This window comes from Cryptomeria japonica, chromosome 4 (genome assembly GCF_030272615.1).
Source record: "Cryptomeria japonica chromosome 4, Sugi_1.0, whole genome shotgun sequence".
NCBI lineage: Eukaryota > Viridiplantae > Streptophyta > Pinopsida > Cupressales > Cupressaceae > Cryptomeria > Cryptomeria japonica.
This window is the reverse complement of record NC_081408.1, coordinates 724,555,085-724,579,619: the sequence shown is the minus strand read 5'-3', so window position 1 is coordinate 724,579,619 and position 24,535 is coordinate 724,555,085. Positions and strand designations below refer to the sequence as shown.

The 24,535-nt window shown below is 39.8% G+C and overlaps 1 protein-coding gene across 1 annotated transcript in view; it reads right to left on the bottom strand.

The window, feature by feature from the left end:
* Positions 1 to 23,218: 23,218 nt before the first annotated feature.
* Positions 23,219 to 24,535, bottom strand: part of LOC131027468 (uncharacterized) — a 37,574-nt gene continuing 36,257 nt past the window's right edge. The window contains exon 4 of the mRNA XM_057957546.2: positions 23,219 to 23,611. The gene's annotated coding sequence lies outside the window, so the exon portion shown is untranslated. The remainder of the gene's footprint in view (positions 23,612 to 24,535) is intronic.

Genomic DNA, 24,535 nt, shown 5'->3' with positions numbered 1-24,535 from the left:
CCTCGAAAGCTCACTTCTTTGTGCCTATGGCCTGAGACAGTTCTAAAATTTGTCAATCACCTGACTGCATTAAATATGTCTTATCACCCAAGTAGGCGATGCCTTGGTTTGTAATTTTTTGATCTTCATACAAAGGATCGAAAACTGTTGTAGCCGCTTGACGACGTGGAACTTTTTTTTTTTAGATGTAATGTGCTCAAAGATATGGGGGTACATCTCCTTAATGATAGATTAGGTGGTTGAAGCATGTAAAGTTGTTCCCGCGTTTTTTGAAGAACAGTGATCTTATTTCTCACTGTCAAAATTTAATGAGCTATTGACATTGTACATAAGTGAAAGGTGGCAAATTTTGGAGTTCATAGTTTCTTTAGGAATTAGTCAGAAAAACGATAAGTTGGTAGACTATCATGTTTGTTGGGGAAGTAGGAACTCTAGAATTTCAATTATTTTCATTTCACGATCTCTCAGGCCAACATTCGATATGGATTATTCCCCCGCCTTGAGGCAGTATGGTTCTTCCTCATGAAGATCAACTTCTCATAGCCCAATCTGATTTAAATTGGATTCAAATAGAGTAGGAAGACATTGTTGCTCAATTGAACCAATTTGTGTGGAGGGAAAAGGCCAATTACATTGAATATAGAAGGATAACTTCCTTTTTGGAGCAAGAGGAGAGGCGAGCCGAAGTTCACAACCAACTTCTACAGAGAGAAATTGTTGCAAGTAGAAATCCCGCACCTGAGGCAAATTAACCTAGCGCATACCCAAGTTGATGCGATACAAGTTGGTTCTCCCAGTAGAAAGCGTCAATCATGTACTCCAGCCCGACCCGATATTGGTTCAATACTCACAGGAGGACATTCGTTTTGGATTGACTACCCTGGCTTGGGCATGTAAAAGGAGCTATGCAGAATATCTAAGGGTTACCTTTGTGTTGGAAGGAGAGGAAAAGGCTAAAATACATGATGCCTAGCTCCAATTAGCAATCTTAGCATAAAGGAACCATCTCCCTCCCGTTAATTACTAAGTTTTTCCCTCCAGACCCATGGCTAGTTTAAGGTGATAAAATCAAGCTCTTATAAGTTGTTTTTGTTTTTATTTTTGAGTAATTGTTCAGTTCCTTTCTTGAAGAGGTCACTTTCAAAGACCGTTATTTTAAAAAAAGATGGTTACGAATTATGGACTATTTAAGTCAGATAGGAAGTTGAGTTAAAGAGACTTTTTCTTTCGCTTACCTCTAGACCTTTTTTTATAGATATTTATTAAAGAGGAATCTAGATGCATTTCATGGATCGTGAACTTTGAGTTATGATTGGTGAATTGCATTATTCTTCTTATGTTGAAATAATGTGCACATGGGTTATGTTTCTTTTATTAGTTCGATGAAAACTAAAATTTGCATGTATTCATTATTGTACAAATTTAGCTTTACATGAATGAAGCAGTGATATTTTATCTTTAACAATCTTAATATCTTAGGGTAAAATCATTGTATTCTATTTGATTATGTTTTTGTCAAATTCTTTATTCCTTCCTTAGAGCTTTCTGGTTAAAAGTTAGATACCTTTTTTGCTTTCTGGTAAAAAGAACAACTCAAAAAATAATTAAATTACATTACAAGAGGGAGTTTACCTCTAAAATTCAAAGGAAATTTGTTAATTCAATAGTGATTTCTCCAACCGTTAGTTCTTGTTTGTCTCTCATTTTGGGCAATTATGAGTCATACTTAAGTTATATTAGAGAGACAAATCTGTCAACCAACACCTTCATATACGGTCGAAATGAACCTATTCTATGATGTGTTATCGCGTATTTGGAGCTACATCAAGTCTTGGATTGATTTGCAACCTAATTTTGTGGATGAGACATGTTTGGAGATGACCTATTCTAAGTCAAACGTTCCATTTGATAAGACCTATTGAGTCCACTTAATCATTTGTGAATAGGTGAGAGTTGCAATGTTGTGATGTGTGAAATAGTTAAATGATATATCAAAGGATTGTGAACTGTGCAAAATCTATGTAACAGAATATTTGGGCTACAAAGAGGATTGCATTATCAGCATTTGTCAGATGCTTCTTGCACAATAGTTCACAATATGTTTCTTATTGTAATCTCATTGTACCTTGCCCAGAGAAGTGATCTTCATTTTGCAAGTCCATTATATCTTGCCCTAGGGTAGTGTGTCTTTGCCTATAAGTCCATTCAGGGAGAAATGAGCTTCCTTGGTAGTGAGCCTAAAACAATCACTGTAATAACTTTCATTTTCCCTCCTTGGGTTTTCCACGTAAAAATCTTGGTGTTCTTATGTGGTGTATGTTTTGTTTTTGTTCTTTAATTTTGCAGATCTAATTTAAAGGTTTAAAGGTTAATGAATGGTTAAGTTTTAGTTAATGTTGATTCACCCCCCCTCTCAGCATCCGAGTGTGTTCAACATATCCTCTCTATCTATCATATCACACATGGTGAAACGGGAAGGTGTTGATTTCACACCAGATATTATCATCATTTTGAATTTACATAGCAAAGATATTGTTGCAATTATGGAGGTTGACCACCAATCTCAAGTCTACACCTCACATTTTGCTCATATTGTTCATCTGGATGATGTACACACTAAGACATCTAGTGTGGATACTTTTGAGGATATACAGTATGGTCATTTGCATCTTAGAGTGCTTTCATCTTTTGAGGTTCTAAAGGTGTGTTGAGACTACATCCCCTTCACTGACTATTACTTCTAATGATGCTTGTGTTGCTATAGTTTTGGCTCCTTGTGATTCAGTGCAACAAAATACACATTGTCATCCAAAGATGATTTCGTGGGATGATGACCTCACAGACATTGCAAGTTCGTTTGTAAAGTCCTACGTTTTAGATTTGGGAGACACCATTAATCACATTCACCTTTTCTTTTATGGAGATGTTCCTTCTTTAGTTGTTGTGAGGGAGCACTCTAACCCTCTTGTTCATTCTCTACATGATCATCCCTTGTGGTTTGACATGATTGTGCATACGTATGAACAACATTTGGAGCTAGTGTCTTTGTCTTCAAAAGACGCATCCTTGTCCTTGGACAATGTTCAGCATCATTTTCTAGGAGATTTTGGAATGTTAATTTCATTAGATTTCAACATCATAAAGACATCACATTTCAATATTTTTTCCTCTTATTCATGTCAAGAATGGGAAGGCATCTTGCATACCATCTTGGTTTAATTTCCTCCTAAGGAGAGGAATGTTGTTTAACAATATTAGATCATCTTCATCATTCAATTTCATGCATCTACCATCATTGTAGGAGACTCTACAATGAGGGGGGCTTGCACGGTCTCTCTTCTTCTCCTCTCATTATTCATTAAGAATATTTTTTCATCTCTTCTTTGGGGAGTTTTGCCCCACACAATTTTCTCCTTTTCTCCATTTGTGAGAGATTGCATTGCATCTTGCATTGTTTATACTTGTGTACATTTTGATAACTCAATGATGAGAGAATAGTACCAAACCGGTACTGAGAGCGGGGGGTGAATCAGTATAGACAAAAATATAGTCCTAAACCGGTTTGACAACAGACACTTCAAATGACTGGCAGACAGTGACACTGGTTTGAAACAGAGTGCAACCAGTAAAGCTAAGAATGTCTGAGACAAGCATTAACCGGTTACTCACTTAGCTTTTCACTCAACTCGAGACTACACTACCATTTCACCCTTATGCATAAACAGGTAATCTATCATCAGATCATAATAACAGCTAGTTCAACATGTTTTATTGACAGGCATAAAACATAGAACCATCATATGCTTGACAGACAATATCAAAGCATCACAAGATAAAAGCATCACACATGACACACATATTTTTCACGTGGAAACCCAACTGGGAAAAACCACGGTGGGGATGAATACCCACAAGCTGTTTTGAACTCTTTAGAAGTCCGCTCTATTAGGAGCCTTGTCCGGTTAGAGACATTACAATAGGTTTTGCTAGGAACCGATCCTATTAGAGATCACCTGGTTAAGGGATGGCTACAATACCCGATTAAGGGTTAAACCCTGTTAAAGGTTACCTTGTTAGAGGATTTCAAGAACTCAATAGCTAAAGGACTTCGAACTCAGTAGCTTTGAGTTACCCTGTTAAAGGATTTACAGTAAGCCGGTTAAGGCTACCCTGTTAAGGGATTTTCCAACTGTTGAGGTGATTAGAGATCAACAGGTATTACAATGATGTGGTAACAACACGCAATGCCAATGCAGATCCGCTTAAGCTCCTCTTCACCTTCTGCACTTACACTCTGCAGGTATCACTTCTCTCCTTTTGGTCTGGCAAGAATCACGTATCCCTTCTCTTGGATACTCACACACAACTTTTGCCAACAACCCTAGAAAGAGTCACAACATCAACCTTATAGAAAACAGTTAGGTCGGTAGCATAAACCCTAAACCTATTAGGTTAAGGAATTCAAACGGTTCAATCCTGACCGTTGAGCACACTGCATTAATCTCCATCGTTTGTTTTCCACCTATTTCATGGCGGCCGATAACCCATCACACGTTATCACCGTTTTACAAACTTTGCACATTCCCAAGGTAGATGGGAACAATCTTCTTTATGCAAGATCCTTCACGCACACAAGGCTTACATGGCAACACGATCTGTTCTTTGCTATCATGCTAACTCATCACACAAAGTCACCGGTTGAGCCACACAGGCTTGAAGCACTTCAACTAGAAACCCTAAAGTTGAGACTACCAACTGGTAGTCATACAACGCTTCCATGTGTCGGTTCCCATAACCATATGCCAGTTCACCTTTGAACAAGCACACCGCTTCACTTAGGCACACATGCCGGTTCACAGTGTTATACCGGTTCTCTCATATGCCGGTTCTCACCTCTTCAGCATATTGACATCAATGACAACATACAATGTCATTATGTCCTCATACTGGTTCACATAATGCCAACACATTCTCCCTAAGTTACATTTACGGGGGGTGTTGGTGTGAATAAGGTATTGCACCCAATTTTCTACCTAGCAAGTTCGACACCAAGGTCCTAATCACACATATTACTTAAGTTTGCATAGGGAACACATAGGATACCATTTTTACCGCATAGTTATCACTTTTTCATTTTTAGTTGATGATAAATTATCACTTTAAGTCTGATGTCATAAGATTAAGACACATGTCATAATCTTATGGCATCCTATGTTCACCTTGGCTGTTGGTGTAAATAAATATTCATTTTGGATATTATTACACTTTACTTAAGTTAACTTAGGATAATGCATCTCTTCGTAGTTTGGATTTGAGACACTTAGGGAAGTGTGCACATAGGGATAGAGCTTGTAGGAGAAATTCCACCTTTTGTGGTCTTATTTTGTTGTTACACTCCACATTCGGTGGGTCATCCACCTCTTGTGAAATATTATATTATTTCTCCTACCTACCTCTAGTATTTTTTACCTACCCTTGTTTCTCATTGAGCCACATGTCATAATTGTGTGCTCGTACATCCATATGGCCTTGCCTATATAAGCAGGCCTATATTCATTGTATTGGTTAATCCAGTTGATCATTTGCATATTGATGAGAATACAGTTTGTTCTTGTCATTCTATTGTCTCTCTTTTTATGCTTTTCATTGTGCCCTTGATCTTGGCAAAATCCTACATGGTATCAGAGCTTATAGGGCTTCATTGATTAGTTTTTTGGAGACATTTTGGAGGCTTCAATTTTCGGATTTGGAGATCTTCATTTTTTGGGGGCATCATACAGTGATTTGGACATCACGGTTGAATCCGAGAGGCCATTTCCATGAATTTCGACTATAAAGTCGACCTATTTTGGTGAGAAAATTTTTTTTCCCATTTTGACTATTATTGTACGGATTTCGAAATTTTTTTTAATAATTTTTTGGAAAAAAAAAAAAAAAAAAATTGGGGGGTTCACAGACCCCCACCCCCGTGACCCCGCAGTACCCTACAGGTTGCAGGTTGCAGGGCCGTACCGGCGTTGTCGCCCCGTACTCCTCCGGAGCCTCCCGCCGCCGCCGTGCACCTCCCGCCGGTACCCCTCAGTCGCCGCTACTGCCGGTCCACACCGTCGGTCGCCCCACTCCGCACACCGCCGGCTGCCCAGCTCCATCACCGCGCCTCCAGTCTACCACCGGCACCCGACCTCCGGCAGCAACCTCGCCGCCGGCAACCGACCTCAAGCGGCCCTGTACCTTCCACCACACGGTCTTCGGGACCCCACCACGCGGCGCTCACACAGCCCCGCCTGTGTGCCCAGTCACCGACACATCAGCAGCCCAGTTAGCTGCCCAGTCACCGCCACATCAGCTGCCCAGTCACCACGCCACGTCAGTAGTTCGTACGGTACATATGCCACACAGGGAGATGACTTTTTTGTGACATCCAGACGGGCATCAAATTTAAGCCCGTCATTTGATGATGTCAGCGCCACATCAACAGACTTTTGAAATTTTTTGACCCCCTCTTCATTGAGCTTTTCAGTTTTGCAGTTCAACTTTGAAAGGCCATATCTTGCTCATTTTTGCTCCTTTTTTGGTGCAATTTTTTTTGAAATGGGCTAAAATTTCGTGATCTTCGTAGTGGTGTGGTTATTTTCTGATTTTGGTGCACAAGTTTTTCAGAATTTTTGGATTCTCTCAGCTGTACCTGTCCAATCCTCAATTCTGCAACTTCAAAGGCCTCGTTTGAGCTCATACGACCTCCTTTTCAGGTGTCATTTTTTTTTAAAGTGCATGTTTTTTCGTCTACTTTCATAATCTATGATCATATTTCAGAGATTTTGAGTGGAAGTTGTACTTTCAGATATTGGTCTTATTTGGCCTATTAGGTACTTGTAAAGTGTTTGGATCTTAGTTTAGATCTCTTGCATTATTAGTTTGAGTCTCTTTTGGCCTTATTGAGGTAGTTGTAAAATTGTAATCAGAAGCCCACTTTGCCATTTTTGGCAAGTGGCCCATTGTATACGCACTAATTATAAAGTGTCAAATCATCACTTTTGGGGGGGTTCTTTGATTGAGTGAATTTGGGGGGGTGTCTTGTGTGATTGTGCCTCTCTTTGTGCTCTTTCATTTTTGTTGCAATGAGTCCTCATAAATTTCCACCTTTAACTCCACATAATTATGCATCATGAAAAATTAAAGTATGGAGTAAATTAATGGAAAATGGTCTCACGCATTACATAGATGGAACAATAGCAGCACCACCTGATCCTAAGGCTAATCCTAATGCTCAATTAGAATGGCTCACTAAGAATTGCATGGCTCTTGGAACTTTCCGCAAGTATGTATCAAATGACCTCATCTTTCATATTGAAAAGTGTACTACAATCAAAGATGCTTGGGATATGTTTCAGAAATTGTATGGCCAAGTTGATGAAATCAGAGGTTACAAAATTGACAATGAGCTCACCAACTTGGATCCCAAGAGTTTTGATACAATCCAAGATTATGTCACCAAAGCAAATGAGCTAAGAGCAAAGCTTAAGGATTGTGGAATTGACAAAAAGGATGCTCAATTGATATTCAACTTGTTGGACAAGCTTGCACCAGAATATGCAGCATTTGTGTCTAGCTTCCAAACTCATCGTTTGACAGTGGGGAGTTCCTATGTTACGCCTTCATTTGATGCTTTCATAGAAATGTTGATATTGGAACAATCTAAGTTGTTGAACATGGGGCTTCTCAAGTCTTCAAAGTCCAAGGCTTTGGTAGCTAATCAAGGGAATCAAGGAAGTCAAGGCAAAGATTCTAACAACAACAAGAAGCAATCCAAGTCTAAGCCACACCAGGAAAAAGGACAATCATCCTCTCCATCACAAGGCAATTTTTCATCCTCTTCCAAGAAGGGGACACCACCTAAGAAGGATAAACCAACATGTGCATATTGCAAGAAGTATGGTCATGATGAGCATCGATGCCACGCAAAGCAAGTTGATGAGTTAACTAATCTTCTTAAGAAAAACAACATCAACTTGCCATCCGCCTACACAAAGAAGGATTCATCTCCTTCCTCTTCCTCACAATCTAAGGGAAAAGGGCAAGCATTTGTGGCTACAATAGGTTATTCACAACAATGGATACTTGACTCGGGTGCTTCATATCACATGGGTTCTACAAAGGAGCAGTTTTCTTCATTGGAGCCATCTAAAGTACCTCACATTTACATAGGAGATGATACACAAGTAGACGTTGAAGGGAAAGGTTCAGTTGACATGGATGATGGAACATTTGAGAATGTTCTCTATGTTCCTAACTTGTCTACCAACCTTCTCTCTATCTACCAAATCACTCACTATGGAAATGGGAAAAAGGTTGAGTTTACACCAGATTCAGTTGTGGTAAAGGAACTTGATGATGATGCCTTGGTAGCAGTGGGACAAGTCAATGACAACTCAAGGCTTTATTCATTCTCCCACTTTGTGCCAAGTTCACCTTCTAGGGCCTTGCTTACTCATTCAAATTCAGAAAGTAAGCTATGGCATGAGCGGTTTGGTCACCTCAACTACCGCTATCTTCAGCAGCTCAGCACTAAAGACATGGTCACAGGTCTACCTCGAATCAGTTTTTCAGATGGTGTATGTTCAGGTTGTTCCATGGGCAAGCATCCCGAAGAGAAGTTTGATAAGGGGAAAGCTTGGAGAGCTTTGGAAGTTCTTCAACTTGTTCACAGCGATGTAGCAGGTCCATTTCCAACACCTTCATTTAGCAAGGCCCGCTATGTCCTCACCTTCATTGATGACTACTCCCGCTTCACTTGGGTCTACTTCCTTATTCATAAGAGTGAAGTATTTGACAAATTTCAGGACTTCAAGACTCGTGTGGAGAAGCAATCAAGGAAAGTGGTCAAAATTCTTCGTACAAATAATGGAAGGGAATATGTGAACAAAAGACTTGAGGATTTTTGTACATTTGAGGGGATTGATCTTCAACATTCTGTTGCATACACTCCACAGCAGAACGGAGTTGCAGAACACAAGAATAGAACTCTCAAAGAAATGGCTAGTTGTATGATACATGCACGTTCTCTTGATCCTGCCTTTTGGGCAGAGGCTATCAGTTGTGCCACACACATCCAGAATCGGGTTCCTCACAAAGCTTTGCAAGGTATTACTCCTTTTGAGGCTTGGGCTGGTAGGAAACCGATTGTGAGACATTTCAGAGTCTTTGGGTGTCCAGCATGGGCTCGCATACCTCTGCAGAAACGCAAGGCATTGGAACCTCAAAGTCGGCCTTGCATATTTGCTAGATATCCTGAGGGTGTTAAGGCACATAGATTGATGGATCTTGAGACACATGAGGTGTTCATTGAGAGGAGTGTTCACTTTGAGGAAAGCTCTCCTAGCTTAGCCTCTCTACCTCCTCCACCTTCCTCCATTGTGGATAGTGATGTTAGTGATTCAGATGATGAGACTCCTACAACTCCAACTCGCAGGGTTACACCTCCGCAGGGTCCACTTGCAGTTGCGGAGCCTCGTTCTCCACCTCCACCTAGACCTCGTTGGGCTCGACAGACACTTGAGTCCGCGGGTTCTCTTGTTGGGGATCCTTCAAATACACGGAGAACTCGATCACAGCATCAGGATCTACCACATGCATTCATTGCTACCGCTTCCGATCCACAGACATTTAGGGAAGCATCGGGGGTTCCTAAGTGGGACCAAGCTATGGAGGAAGAGTATAGTTCCTTGATGAGGAACAACACATGGGATTTAGTCCATCTCCCTAAGGGGAGAAAGAAGGTTCGATGTAAGTGGATCTATCGAACCAAGTTTGCAGCGGATGGTAGTGTGGATAAATATAAGGCTCGGCTTGTTGCGAAAGGTTTCTCTCGGGTTGCAGGTGTTGACTATACTGAGACCTTTGCACCCGTAGCCAAGATGAACTCCATTCGTTTGACTCTTGCTATTGTTGTAGCTCATGGTTGGGTTGTACATCAGATGGATGTGAAGAGTGCTTTTCTTCATGGTGGTCTTGATGAGGAGATTTATATGGAGCAGCCACAGGGTTTCATCCAGGATACTTCCTTGGTTTGCAGACTAAGGAAATCTCTCTATGGCCTTAAGCAGGCCCCCAGGGCTTGGTACGCCAAGATGGATTCCTTTCTTCTCTCTGCAGGGTTCACCAGGTGTCATTCTGATCCGAATGTCTACATTTTGCGATAGGATGACTCTCACTTGATACTTGTGCTCTATGTTGATGACTTGATCATTACAGGGAGTACTACATCCATCATTAGCAGGGTCAAATCTGCTTTGCATGACAGATTTGCTATGACTGACTTGGGTCTTTTGCACTACTTTCTCGAGATAGAGATTTCACAGTCACCTTCCGGGATTACACTATCGCAGCCCAAGTATGCTCTTGATCTACTTGCACGCTTTCATATGGTTGATTGTAAGCCTGCCCCGACTCCCTTTCTTTCAGGAGTCAAGCTTGAGGCTCAGTGTTCTTCTCCACCAGTTGATGCCACTTTGTATCGTCAGCTTGTGGGTAGTCTCATCTACTTGACCCATACACGCCCTAATATTTCATTTGCAGTTGGCATGGTTTCCCGCTTCATGCAGGAACCACATGAACTTCATTGGAAAGCCGCCAAACGCATCCTTCATTACATCCAGGGTACACATCACTATGGGATTCACTATGCAGTAGGCACAGGACTTCGCTTGGTTGGTTACACAGACTCCGATTGGGCTGGCGATCTTGATGATCGTAAGTCTACTTCCGGTTACAGTTTTCACCTTGGTTCGGGCCCCATTTGTTGGCAGAGCAAGAAGCAACATGCTATTGCTCTCTCTTCGACTGAGGCTGAGTATCAAGGCGTTGTTAATGCAGCGACTGAGACCATTTGGCTCCAGCAGATTCTCACAGAGTTTGGATTCACCACTCCACAGCCAACAGTTCTACATTGCGACAATCAAAGTGCTATTGCAATCTCGAAGAACCCGGTCCAGCACCAGCGGACCAAACACATCGAGATTCATATGCACTATATCCGAGAGCTCATTCAGGAGCAAGTCATTGATTTGCGGTATTGTCCTACAGCAGAGCAGGTTGCTGACATATTCACCAAACATTTCACCGAGAGTAAGTTCCAACAGTTGCGAGCTCTCTTGGGGGTGCGGGATGTGTCATTAGGGGGGGTCAGCTGACTTCTCCTTCCTCTCTTATGGGGGGGACTTTTTCCTCTTTGAGGTTTTGTCCTTCTTCTTTGAGAGTCTTCTGTACATTCATCTCTCTTTTGGGGGGGAATTTTTTCCCACTGGGTTTTCTCCCTTTCTCTGTTTGTGAGAGATTGCATTGCATAGTTTTGCTTGCATTAGCATATTGTACATGGGTACCTATCATGGCCTATTAGTCGGGACCCATCTTGCATTGTTGACTTGAGTCTTCATTCCCCTAAGTTGCACTTAAGGGGGGGTGTTGGTGTAAATAAATATTCATTTTGGATATTATTACACTTTACTTAAGTTAACTTAGGATAATGCATCTCTTCGTAGTTTGGATTTGAGACACTTAGGGAAGTGTGCACATAGGGATAGAGCTTGTAGGAGAAATTCCACCTTTTGTGGTCTTATTTTGTTGTTACACTCCACATTCGGTGGGTCATCCACCTCTTGTGAAATATTATATTATTTCTCCTACCTACCCCTAGTATTTCTTACCTACCCTTGTTTCTCATTGAGCCACATGTCATAATTGTGTGCTCGTACATCCATATGGCCTTGCCTATATAAGCAGGCCTATATTCATTGTATTGGTTAATCCAGTTGATCATTTGCATATTGATGAGAATACAGTTTGTTCTTGTCATTCTATTGTCTCTCTTTTTATGCTTTTCATTGTGCCCTTGATCTTGGCAAAATCCTGTAGGATTTGAGAAATACAAATCCACAGAACCCAAAAGAAACCTGCATGCAAGAAACCTGTCACAGAGAAAGAGAGAGAACGAATACAAGGGTTTTGGCTCTGACAAAGAGAAAAGATGTATTATCAGAGAAAAATGAATCAAGAATATGAATAATACAAGAGATCAATCCTTATAAAGGAGATCAACACCAAAAGGAAAACCTAACCCTAAGGTGTGAGCATTTAATAATTAAATATTAATTATTAAATGACTAATGTATGCATAAAGAGAAATCTTAAGAGGAGAGCAAAGTTAATTAATTACTTTACTCTAACACCCCCCCTTAAGATGAGCTACAATGCAGCTACAAACAATGCAGAAGAAAGCAAAGGAACTACAATGCAAAAGAGGGTCCCGGCAACAAGGCCTGATGAGGTACCCGAATACAAGAAAATCTCTATAAAGCGGAGTAAAGGAGAAAACCCAGTGGGAAAAAACTCCTCTCCAAAAAGAGATAAAGAATCATGCTGAAAAGAAAACATGAAGGAAGGAAGGCCTCACTGAGACCCCCCAAGGACAACTTCCTTCACCCCAAGCATTGAGCGCAACTGAAGATAGCGCGGAGATGCCAAAGGTTTAGTGAAGATGTCTGCAACCTGCTCCTCTGTAGGAATATACTCCAAGATGAGAGAACCATCCTGAATCAACTGTCTGATGAAGTGCATGTGGATTTCAATATGCTTTGTCCGCTGATGCTCCACTGGGTTGCGAGAAATGTGAATGGCACTCTGGTTGTCACACCAAAGAATAGTGGGACAATCTGGAGGAAACCCAAACTCTGTCATCGACTGCCGAAGCCATAAAACCTCCTGACTAGCTAACACTGCTGCACGGTACTCAGCCTCTGTAGATGATAATGCAATAGCAGATTGCTTCTTGCAAGACCATGTGATAGGACCAGAACCAAGGCAAAAAATGAAGCCAGAAGTAGACTTCCGATCATTGACATCACCAGCCCAATCGGAGTCAGTGAAGCCAATGATGTGAGGGGATCCTGAAGAGTAGTGAATGCCATAATGTGTGGTGCCCCGAATATATCTCAAAATACGTTTGGCTGCTTGCCAATGGCTTTCATGAGGATCATGGGAGAACCGAGAGACAAGGCCAACCGCAAAGGAAAGATCAGGACGAGAATGTGTCAGGTACAACAGACTGCCAACCAACTGCCTGTATAAAGTGGGGTCTACTGAAGGAGTAGAGCAAGTGGAAGACAAAACAACACCTGACTGAAATGGAGTGGGGGCAGACTTGCAATCAAGCATGCCAAATCGCTGAAGCATATCAAGAGCATACTTCTCCTGAAAAATGGAAATCCCATCCGAAGACTGAATAACCTGTAGACCCAAAAAGAAGTGCAAGAGACCAAGATCGGTCATCTCAAACTGCTCCATCAAAGCTCTCTGAACACTCTGAATCATGGAGGATGAGCTACCTGTAATGATGAGATCATCTACATATAGCACTAGAATCAAAAGATCACCCTCCTGACGCTGAATATAGACTGTGTGATCGGAATGACAGCGTGTGAAGTGCGAGGAAAGCAAGAAGGAGTCCATCTTCTCATACCAAGCCCTGGGGGCTTGTTTGAGACCATACAATGAACGTCGAAGTCTGCAAACCAAAGAAGTGTCCTGCACAAAACCCTGAGGCTGCTCCATATAGATCTCCTCATGTAGGTCTCCATGCAAGAAGGCACTCTTCACATCCATCTGAAACACTGTCCATCCCTGTGAAGCTGCAAGTGAAAGTACCAGGCGTATAGAATTCATCTTGGCGACAGGAGCAAAGGTCTCAGAGTAGTCAATACCCTCTACCTGAGAAAACCCCTTCGCAACAAGACGGGCCTTATACTTATCAATAGAACCATCTGCAGCATACTTGGTACGATACACCCACTTGCACCGAACCAACTTTCTTCCCTTAGGAAGAGGACAAAGATCCCAAGTATGATTCTTCATCAAAGAAGAATACTCCTCATCCATGGCCCTATCCCACTCTGGGTGTCCTGTCGCCTCTGAAAACTTTTGAGGATCATCTGAAAGGGTATGACTCAAAAGACTAGAACCAGATGTCTGAGCACGAGTGCGACGAGTATCTGAAGGATCACCTGCCAAAGAACCAGCTGCATCAACAGTATCACGGGCCCACTTCGGCAAAGACGGAGCAACTGGTGGTGGTGGAGATGGTGGATCATGATCTACATCATCCTCAAGAGATAAGTAATCCTCAAGAGATGAAGAGGAAGGAGTAGGCAATGAGGGAGAAGCTGGTGATGGAGAATCCATCTGAGGATAGCACTCATCAAACTGGACATCCCGCCGAAACAAGACCTCTCTAGAATCAGGATCAAACAACCTGTATGCCTTAACATCCTCACAGTAGCCAACAAATATGAGTGGTCAGCTCTTCCTCTCCATGGCGTTCCGCTGAGCATCAGGAATAAATGCCCAAGCCTCACTACCAAAAACTCGGAATGTAGAAACATCAGGCTTGACATGGGTCCAAGCCTCCTCAGGAGTCATATGTCGTAATGCCTTATGGGGCATCTGATTCTGAATATAATTGGCACAATTGACTACCTCAGCCCAAAATGAAGAACTCATAGCTCGAGACTGTATCATACAATTTGCCATCTCCCGTAAGGTTCTGCTCTTTCTCTCAGCAACACCATTCTGTTGAGGGGTATAAGGAACTGTAAACTGATGCTGTAAACCATGCTCAGTGCAAAAATCTCTGAAAGCCTGATTTACATACTCCCCCCCATTATCTGTGCGTATCCTCCTGATAGAAAGTCCAGATTGCTTCTCCACAAATGTCTTAAACTTCCTGAAAGAGTCAAAGACATCAGACTTGTACTTAAGAAAGTACACCCATGTACGTCTGGAGAAGTCATCAATAAAAGTGAGTACATAACGGGCCCCTGAAAAAGGAGTCGGAAAGGACATAAGATCACTATGTACCAACTCTAGGGCTGCCCTAGCACGAGAGGCTCGACCCTTAGGAAAAGGATCTCGATGATGTTTGCCAAGGACACAACCACGACATACACCATCTGTACAAGAAATCTGTGGAAGCCCAATCACAAGTGCCTGTGTACTCATCTGCTGTAGGTATCTGTAATTGACATGACCAAAACGCTCATGCCAAAGCCTGCTCACTAAATCTGCATGTGCTATAAGAGAGGAACCAACAGTGTCTGAACTCTCAAAGCCATCAAAACTATATAAGTGAGATGCAGAATCCACACTCCCAGTAGCCACAACCAAGTCAGGATCATGAAGATCTCGAATAACCACATCATGTGGAGAGAACTCAACTGTCTTACCAGAGCCAGAGTGGCAAATCTGATAAACGGATAGTAGGTTTGTCGAAATGTCAGGAACCAAAAGCACATCCTGAAGACAACCACCATCCAATGAAACAGTACCTGAACCCTGAACAGAAAGTTGTGCTGAGTCACCAACTGCAATATGTCGAGTGCCTGTAGGAGCAAGAGCGGTGACCAAATCCTGTGTGTGTGTCATATGGTGAGAGGCACCAGAATCTAGAATCCAAGTGGACGCTGAGGACAATGCTCGTGCAGAAAGAGCATGACCTTTCCCTGTGGGCTGTGAAGGAGGCTGTGGTGCACTGATATTATGCTGTTGCATGGCTTCCTCCAAAGCCTCTAAACGTTTCCAACACCTGGAAACGGGATGTCCTTCCTTGCCACAAAAACTGCAAGGATCACCTGATTTCTTCTTAGTCTTGGAGGAAGACTCACCAGACTTTGAAGATTTGCCCTGTTTAGAATTGAATTGTGGTTTTGAATCAGACTTAGGTGGTGGCTTGGAGGGATTCTCACTAGCCTCTGAATCTTTCTTAGGCTTCGGTTTCTGCTTCTGTTTTCCTTTGGAGGACTGGGCTACCAATGCTTGGTTCTGTGAACCTGAAAGTGAATCCAACTGCTTAAGCTTAGCTTGCTCACGAGTCAGACGATCACAAAAGACCTCAAAAGAAGGCATGACATGTCGAGCACCCAAGGCATCCATGGTGGAATAGAAGGTCGAAGAGAAGATCTGAAATGGACCCCGAAGCTTGGAGAGAATCAGGAAAATGCACTCTGTATCAGTCTTAGTCTTACCACAACCCTGCAAGATAGATCTTTGTTGTTTGAACTTCATCAGAAAGTCCTCAATAGAAGGAAATGAATCAGGTACCAAGGAAGTTAACTCTGCCTCAAGCTGCAAAGCTCTGAACTCGTTAACAGTACCAAAAAGTCCTTCAAACTTGATCCAAATGGCTCGAGGAGTGAGACAACCCTCAAGATGAAACTGAAGACTGTCAGAAATGTGTAAAGCCATCAATCCCATAGCCTGATCCATATTGTTCCTGTGCTGCATAATCTCAAAAGGACGTGTCAACTGAGGCTGAACCTCATCCAAACATGACCATAACCCTTTTGACTAGAGAAGAGTCATCATGCGACCCTTCCAAGTGTGGTAATTATGCGGTGTGAGAGATTCAATAGGTCTGTCTGCCATCCTGTAAACTGTGCCTCAACTGCTCTGAATTTTTAATTATTATTAAGTGGTCTTTCAGAACTAGACAGAAGATGCAGAAGGGGGTTTGATTTTGTTTTGTATTGGTGTTTGTAAATTCTAGTTTTCTGATGTAAATAACAGAAAGCAAGAGAAAACACCCCCCCACAATGCAAAAAACTAATCCCCAGTACAAACTGAAAGCCAGAAAATGATAGAAAGCAATAACGGGTTGAGACAAAATTTGGAGCACCTGAAGATTTTTCTGATGAAATAGACTATAGATCTGAAAAGAGCACAGAACCACCTTTCCGACGCCTATTCGCTTTCGAAAAACGGAGTCCGTATGCAAAAGATATGGCTCTTGGAGTGCAAAAAACTTGTTCTGACTTCGGCTGGCAAAAAACACTACAAAACGGAAAAATCAGAAAAAAAGATCTACATCTTTTAGATCGGGCTCGGAACCAGCTTTCCAACGCCTATTTTCATTCAAAAATCCGAGCTAAAATGCCCGAGTTATACCCGATTTAGTAAAACTGCTCCAAAAGAGCCCAAATAGGCCCTTTAAGCCCTCAAGGGCTTAAAAAAAATAAGCCCCTGGTCCTCTGAGCGACCAGGGGCGAGCGCAGGGGGCGGCGGCGCGGGGGCGGCGCTGTGGTGGCAGGCGGCGCACTGGCTGGGTGCGGGCGGCGCGCAGGCTGGCGGCAGGCGGCTGGCGGCGCGCAGGCGGCGGGTGCTGCACCGGCGGCGCAGCGAAGGATACCGCCGGCGGCGGCGGTGGCCGGGCGGGGGGCCGCCTGAAAGCGCACCGGCTGGGCTGCGTGATTTTACACTGGCTGCGCTTTTTTTAAACAAAAAAATTGCGTTTTTTAATTTTTTTTTTTTTTTTTTTGAAAATCCGCCTCGGTTTTCGTGCCCTAGGGCCTTACGGCCTTGGGGCCAAAAAAAATTTGCCCCCTGGTGCAACTGTGTCCAAATCGGACGAATTTTATATGGAAATAGGGGTTTTTGGGCACTACGAGCTCAACGGTGAGGTCCGTTTGGGCTCAAAGTGCACCGAAAAAAAAATACCCCTATTCCAAAATAAAAAACAGAAGACAAACACAGATCTGATGCAACCAAAACTTGGATCTCAAAATCTTTCAAAAGTCTGAACAAGCTGCAGCAGATCTAGCTCTGATACCATGTAGGATTTGAGAAATACAAATCCACAGAACCCAAAAGAAACCTGCATGCAAGAAACCTGTCACAGAGAAAGAGAGAGAACGAATACAAGGGTTTTGGCTCTGACAAAGAGAAAAGATGTATTATCAGAGAAAAATGAATCAAGAATATGAATAATACAAGAGATCAATCCTTATAAAGGAGATCAACACCAAAAGGAAAACCTAACCCTAAGGTGTGAGCATTTAATAATTAAATATTAATTATTAAATGACTAATGTATGCATAAAGAGAAATCTTAAGAGGAGAGCAAAGTTAATTAATTACTTTACTCTAACAAATCCTACATTGGCCTATATAACTAAGGGGTCTATTTTGTAATCTAACACACACATGTCATATAATTATTTTGTATCATTTGCATCCTTGATAGAATAGCATTACTCTTTCATTGATGATCTCTCGTATGCTTTCATGGAGTGCCTAGATCTTGGGTGTATAATCTTCGGCCAATCTTGCATGGTATAAAGCATTATATACCAACTCTTACACCCTAGGGCACATTTTTTATCATGCTTTATGGCATTAGTGTATGACAACAAGGTATTGATATGTAATTTAATTATGCCTGTGTATATGATGGATATTGGACTATGGACAATGTTATTTTGTTGGCATATACATGGATGAGTGATGATTGATTTGTGTATGCTTATGAAGGTTATGATGTATGTATATATTGATGATGATTATGGATGTTTATGTTCTATATGATGCCTATATGGTTATTCTACTAATATTGGTGATGTGAGATGTGGATGCTTATATGTTTATAATGGTGTTGATTATGCATGTTTTTAAATGTTTATCTAGTAATTATGATGTGATGAATGTGTATGGTTGTCATTGATGATTAGAATTGTTCATGATATATGGTAATAAGATATGTATGATGATGGTTATGGGTATGTGTGCATTATCCTAAAATGGGCTTAAAATGAAACTAAATGGATAATGACATGATGAAATAAGAATTATGCTTCCACTAACAAATCTAAATTAACTTGAAAAGAATCCAAATAATAATGAAATGATGATTAAATTATTAGGATGGAAAAGATGCATAAACTAAAAAATCTACATGAATCTAAATGATAATGAAATGATTAATGGAAAAGATGAATAGACTTAAGAAAACTATATTAACCTAAATACACCAAATGATAACGAAATGATGACGATGGATGTAGTGATATATAATGATTGGTGGATGCAGGTGTCAAGTCACAATACATCGGATGCACGAGCGAGACAAGCATAAGATGGGGGAATCGAAGAAGGAAATTGGATGAGGAATCAAGTGCACATGTGATCAGCGATTAAGAGAGGACGAGGAAAGGAAGCATGATAATGGAATCCTCTAAAGATTTGGCAAGTGGCAAGAGGCAATATGGAAGAAATGTGAAACTTTGATGCAAGATGGGAGGGTACAACAAGAGATGAAGGGTTTCATGTCAAAACTAGAGATTAATAATGGACATGGGTATAAAAGTTTGAAAGTCCATCAAAACTCTATATAAGGATGATTACAAAAAATGAAGTATCTAGGAGAAATGTACAATCTTGCTACAAGACGAGATAAAGAGAAAACATTAAAATGGAAGTCTAAAAAGTAGTGAAATGTGCAAAAAAAAGGTTAAAGGCAATGTGAGAAAAGATGGAAAGACAATATTAGATGAGAGGTGAGAACAGGACATGAGGATGGAAGTCTAGAAGTCCATTGAAACTTCACAAATGTATAAAATGATGCAAGGAAATCATTGCAAAAACAACAATAGTTATTAAAACTAGAGGTAGCTTGAAATTTAGAAGTGCAATAGGATTTCACAAAAAGTGAACTAAAAGGAACACAATAAATGATTGGAGAATATAATGTTTAGAGATGGATATGGGAGATTGAAGAAGTTTGTGAGTTCGCAACGAGGAAACAAGGAAGGAGAAAAGGGTAGTGAGAATCAAGAGTAAAGAAAGAGCAAAGGTCAAGAGGAAGAAAGGAACAAGAAATCCAAACAAACCCAAGTACATAAAGCACATGAAACTTGATCGAATATTAAAAACTAGAAAAATATGGAGATACAAAAAAGTATGAGAGGTTGAGAAACTAGGACAAAGAACTCAAGTTCCATTGTCCATCTAGTTCCCACAAACTAATGGAATGAAGGAAATGAAGAGAGGAAAGGACCCGATACACTTGGTAGAGATTCTATGCAAAACTAATGATCAAGACAAGACATTAAGCAATCAAAAGTAGTCCAAAAGTCCACTAAACTCTATAACTTCGCAAAAACTATATAAAAAATAACTAAATCCAAGAGACTTAGAAATTTCTCAAATCAATTATAAGCAATAAGCAAAATGAGGCCTAATACACAAGGGAGCTAATACTTATTTTTTTATTTTACAATTGAGTCCCAATAGTTGCCAAGACATGTTCAAGCCATTCTTAAAGCACCCATGCTCTACACAACCTCTAAACTCTCCCAATAGTCATTTTTTAAGCTTCAAAATTTCCAAACCATCTACAACATTCACAATCACTTGCCTTAGATCTAGTTTCCTATCCCCTTTGCTTCTTCCATCAGCACAAAGCACCCCAAGTTGGAGAGAAAGGGACCACAAAACTTGAATCATTAATGACACACATGTCATGAACATTTTTTTCATCTTAAATTGCACATATACTAAGAGTGAAGCTACAATATTCTTTACTATTATTAAAATAATTCACTTTTTTAATATTGAAATAGAATAAAGCATTGTTTACCTCATCATCTTGTCGAAATCTACAACTCTTTCAAAATTTCTCAAATTTAGTGATTAAGATAGAATAGTTAATTTTACTATATTAGATTAGTGTATGTTAAAAGTGTAAATCTTGTTTGGTTGAGCTTATTTGGTTAAAGCATTAAGTTCTCAATATGGAGTCCAAAGTTCAAACCCCAATGAGGCATCTAATAAACTATTGGTCTTCCGTAGTTTGTCTAAAGTGGAGGTGGTTTCTAAATAAATGGATTTCTAAGTTGTGACTTTTGATCTTCCATAGATGGTTTCTAGTGTGGTTGCTAGAAAGGAGTTATTAGTCTCATGGTTGTGTCAAACTTGTATTGGTCTCATATTAATGATCTTATGAAAAAAAATATTTATAAATGATTATCAACATAAAAATAGAAATATAAAAATATAAATCTTAATTTCATTTCAACATAGTATTTCTTAAATTTAGTGATTAGAATAGGTTAGTTAATTTTATTGTATTAGACAATATAAATTAAAGTGTAAATCTAATTTCATTTAACATAAAATATCACATTGTCAATAGTATTGAACAACATAATCATTTTCAAAGCAGACAAATATAAATCAAGATGGAAATAAACACAAAATCATTTACAAATCGCATTAAAACAAGAAATACAAAAGCTTAGCTTGCATATTTATTTGCAAGCACTTATTTAGCAGAATATTTTAGGTACATTTAGTTATTTACTTGATTTGACACTCAATTAGCACAAATTATTTAGCTTTAAAAAATACATAAATATAGTTAGTTCATTTCTTTCATTTAAAAGTAATATTTCAGCATTTGGTCTAAACGATAATCATTTATTGTTTGCTAAAATTCACTGAAAAAACCAAAACAAAATGCCACCTCGACTCAAGTCTTTACAAATAAGACACGACACGAACAAAGTAATCAAACAGATCAACATCATCGTCAACGCAACCACTAAGATCAAACAAACAAGACAAGTCAAAACACAAAGTTTAAACTAGCAAACAGATCAAATCGACACACCTCCCCCACGTACTGTTGCACACCTTTATGACACTCCATACAAAGAGAGTAATGTCATTCTGACACTCCCCCACTCCACTAGCTTCTACCGTGTGAGCAAGAATAATCTATCTATACGCAGGTCACACGGAACAACTAGTGTCACCCCACTTCCAACTCATACATAGTAGTGTTGAGCATATTTCGAATGGCTCAAAACCAAAAAAATGGTTGCAAACTTACAAAGCACATGTTCAAGCTCAATGGCGGACCAATTATTTAACTTACTGGTATTAAAACTTAAATGTATAATTTTAGTATTCTAGATGCTTTATTTAATAAATGATTATGGTTTAGACCAAATCTCGTTATGCACTAGAAAGTTTCAAAATCTCGTTATGCATTAGAAAGTTCAGCATATTTTGTTCTCTTAAATGCTTGAGTTAATCCATGTTAAGTATCTTATTATAAGTCGCACGCATTTCTAATAGCTGTAACTGCAATGACTTTGTAAGTAGCTATTTGGAAAAAGAATATAGTGTTTACTTAATGGTGTTTTCCCATAAGTAGTGCTGTGTTCACGAATGATGTGGTTTTGGCAACTTCAGTTTAGTGTTTTCAAGTTGTAATCGAATTGTGTAGTTAGAAAAGTTCACTTGCAACCGTGTGTGATTATTACAGTAACATCTGAATTTATGTAGGCTTCCCCAATCAATAGCATTCTTTACCGTAGGACGCACCCACACAACTCAACTTGTGTCTTTTCTTCTGATCCCTTTTCTGACAGTGACCTGAATGAATTAATATTGTTTATTAACTCTACACTTCATCGGACAATGGAACTTACCTCTTCCAACTGCAGTAATTTTCCTACATTTTTGTCGGAAGTGTACTGGAGAAATAAGTGGATGATTTTTGTTGCCTGTCAGGTATGAAGATGAATATAGTGGACTCTGTAGGGACCACAAATCAAAACCTTTCAACTGGACCGAGATTTTCTGATGGGAATTCTAAATCTCTAATTGAGAAAGTTGTGATATCCACTTTGCACTCCAACTGTTTTAGAGTTTATGTAGACTCCACAAATAAAAGATTTTAAGGCCCTTTCAGCACATAACCACACAGCTCAACTTATTGTGTCGATCTGAATAAATTTATTAGACTCCACAAATTAATTATTTAGATTCCCTCTCAGCACATACCTACACTGGGCTACACAACTCAACTTCTTGTAACTTTTCTTCTGATCTCATTTCTGACAGTGTCCTAAATAAACTTGGGTAAACTCTACAAATAAATGATTTTGATGCCCTTTCAGCAACTATTCTCTTAGCTCTCTGTTTAAAAATAAAATTTGAAACATGTTAAAAGGATTTGAAGAAATATACGGTATATACTGATACTGATTACAACTCAAATCATTTTGGAAGCCCGCCTTAACATTTTGATGTGTGTAAACCTGTTCAAAAGTTGAATTCTTAAAAATATTTCTAGGCTTTCCATAGTTATGTAACTGGTTACATTACTTACTGGCTATAGTAGCTACAAACAAGTTGTCAGATCCAAGACCTTAACTGATCCAATTACTAATAAGCAAATTTCTAAATAATGTATGAACTTCGAGAAGTAATCTGCATGTTTTCCTTTCCAATATACATGCTTAAATTAAAACTAGCAGACAACCAGCTAAGATCTCATGGGAAGAAAAAGATTCATTTGACTGCTAGAACCAAAGGCAAATGCATCTTCCCCTGATCTGTAACTTAATCCTTTAAATTACCCATGAAATACATCAGTCTTTGTTCCAGACATTCAGATGCATTGCCCGGCAAAACTCGAGCCATCAAAATAAAGAAGAACTACATCATTATAATATCAAAAGATTCCTTATTCTCTTCATGTAAACTCTAGGTGAACTAACAATGACTGGCCAAACTCCAGCCATCAAAATAAGAAAAACTGCATCAGTACGACATCAAAAGATTTCTTATTCTCTTCAAATAGCCTATAGGTGAACATACAGTAAAATCCACCTTTGTATTTACTTCTAATCCTTGAGACACAAATAAATTTAAATAGGCAAAGAATAGAATGCCATGACTTTAGCTGCAGTTATGTGTCACACAAAGCTACGAACATCTATCACTGCACAGTAAAAAACACATTCAAATATAAGATGTCATGAGAAAGTTATGCTCTTAAGTCAAAGGTTAAGAACAATTTGCTAATATAAAGTTACTTTTGGCCATATAAAAAATGTATAGAAATCTATAATACTATATAAGGAAAGGCGACAGCTTTTCTCATTTTCTGCTTGCAGGAATCTCTGTTAACAAATATTTATGACCAGTAAGTTGCAACAGTATATGAAGCAAACTTGTAACAATAGAGAGGATAAAACAACAGGGAAACATCATGTACTCAAAAGAATATTTTCATGTGAACTGTCCCTAGTTACTGCAGAGTGTTCTTATAGGCCAGTAATATTTCTTGTGTTAATTGTTAAAACACTGATTTGGGAAACAACAGCTATAAACACAAAGTTGCCCTTCTGACTCTAAAGCTAACAACAAATTATTTATGTTCTCTGTTATGATTTGTGATTTCAGTGTCCAATATACTTTTATAGACACAAAAGTGTAATCCACTAGGATAGATATCAAAACATCCTCAAGGGAACTATAAGTACGAATTGCACTAAACAGAGGTTTGTACCAAATATCACAACATAAGATGCTGTGCAAATAAAAGATTGATAGAAAAAATTGATGCATTAACCGGATATGGGCCTGTGATACCACTTCTACCTGTTGTGACGTTTTCACACATCGCCCCATTGCAAATGGGGACCCCCCACTTTTTGCTTGGTAGTGTAGTTGTTTTACCTTAGTCGTCCAGATTGGCAATAATTTTGGTATCTTTAACCTCTTGCTTATGAGGGGATGCAATGCCTTGTCTTCAGGATGTGATCAAGTTAGGCAGTCTAACAGCAGTCAGGTCCCCCTCTAGACTGGTTTGGAGTCTTCTCAGCTCTAAGTGCTCAAGTGATAGGTCAAGTCAAGGTGAGTT